Raw genomic sequence first — 2,225 nt, forward strand, 5'->3', positions numbered from 1 at the left:
GCTTTCTTAGACTGTGAAATCTTCTAATTTGGTGTGACAGAACCATGTACAGGGAAACCTATCAAGGAACCTTATCTGGCTTCTTGGCTTACTCTGAATATGAAGATCATTCATTCCTTTCCCCCAGTTCTCCTCACTCCTTGAGTTCATCTCTCTTGACTGCCTCCAAATCCATCCAGCAATTTACCTACTAACTTGTTCAGAAAAGATTTGTCTTAGCTGAACTGCCTCAAATCTAATGTTGCTAGATGTTCTAAGCATACCCTCTAGAGGGGTTCACAAACTGAATAAAACTCAGATTCCTTCCACTTAAGAATAAGACCACCTCTAGGAAGAAATGACCCCTTCATATGGTCCCTCTCCTGGGCCATTCAAGTTCAAGCCCTCTTCATTTCTTACCTATCTCTTGCATGAGTCTCATATTTGAAAACTCCACATTTTACTTCTCTCTATTCCAATCTAAACTCCAATGCTTTTTTATCAAACTTTTTAAACTCAGGTCTGATTCAAACTGCATCACTGAACTGCAGAGAACTCTTACTGGACCCACTCCCTACTGAACTGAAGTATGGATTCCATAATACTCATTCAAGGCCCCACATGACCTAACCCAATCCACTTTTCTATCCCTGTCTTCTTCTGTCTCCTAAGAACTACCTCCAGCCAATATGAACTGCCCACTGTTTCTTGACACATCCAGTAAATTCTCATTTCCATGCTTTTGTAACTACTTATTTGTCCCGAGTCCCATCTCAAATCATGCCAAATCAAGAAAAGCTAGGTATGACCCTAAGAAAAACTATATTCAATTGTTTATTTTCTGTGGGTCATTCCTTCCTTTAAAATTGTCCTAACAATCCATTCTTCCTCTGTAGCTGTTCATTTGCCTTTGACAATTCTGCCAATTACCCAATGTAATCTAATCTTTGAGTTGCCATCTTGTATGAGATTGTTATGAGTTGAATTGTGTCCTAACACCTAGTACCTCAAAAAGCAACTTTATTTGGAAATAGGATCTTTACATAAGTAATCAGGTCATTAAATTGGGTCCTAATCCTCTATGACCGGTGTCCTTAACTTATAAAAAGGTGAAATCTAGGCCCAAGACAGAAACAGACAGAAAAGATGACATGAAAAAAACAAGGAGAGGATGACTATGTAGCTGAAGTGACACATCTACAAGTCAAGGAACACCAAGTATTGCCAGGAAACACCATATGTTAGTAAAGGCAAGGGTGAATTCTGCCCCAGAGGCATCAGAGAGCATGGCCCTGCTAACACCTTGATTTCAGACTTCCGGCCTACAAAACTGTGAAATAATAAACTTCTGTTGTTCTAAACCACACAGTTTTGGGGCTTCGGCCCAGCAGCTGCAGGAAACGACAGCATAGACCCCCTTTGTTCTCTTCTTAGGTCTTTCGACTACTGTCTCTCCTTCATTTCTCTTATGGTTTTCCTCTCCTTTATTTTTCATATAGTCACTCTTTCTACCTGTAAGCTTTATATTTCTCACATTAGCTTTCCCATAATATTATAATACACAGTTCATTTATATTTCAAAAGCAACTCTGAAAGATTTCTCCAATGTTTCTGGAACATAAGTTACCACTTTTACATCCTAATTTAGAAAACTCTGGTCCTCTCTTGGTGACTGGGTCTCCTCTATGTTCTAAGTCACCTCTTAGGAGTCAGAGGGCAGCCCATAAGACTCCATCACCTGCAGCAACATTATTAATATGACTGATCAGGAGAACTTTCTGGAAGATTAGTAATTTCAGAACCAGCTCTGAAGAAGCTCACAGTGAATCCTGATTATGTCTAAGTCATACACACTTAGGATCCTCTGCTTTTTCTAGGGCTTCCCCTCAAAGGGGAGCCTGGGTTGCTCAGTCAGTTGGGTATTCAGCTTCAGCTCAGGTCATGATTTGTGGTTTGTGAGTTGAGCCCCACATCAGGCTCTGTGCTGACAGGTCAATCTGGAGCCTACTTCAGATTCTGTGTCTTCCTCTCTCTCTGTTCCTCCCCTGCTTGTGTTCTCTCTTAAAAATAAATAAATAAAATTTTTTTAAAAACTAGGCCCAGGATTACTCAAACATAAACCAAAGAATTTCTTTATTGGTTTGACAAATATATGCACCTAATAACCACCATGAACAAAGCACTATACTAGACCTTAAAAGGAAAAGGATAAGAAATTGATGAACAACTCAATTACTGCTCATAAA

Source organism: Suricata suricatta, chromosome 6 (genome assembly GCF_006229205.1).
Source record: "Suricata suricatta isolate VVHF042 chromosome 6, meerkat_22Aug2017_6uvM2_HiC, whole genome shotgun sequence".
Taxonomy (NCBI): domain Eukaryota; kingdom Metazoa; phylum Chordata; class Mammalia; order Carnivora; family Herpestidae; genus Suricata; species Suricata suricatta.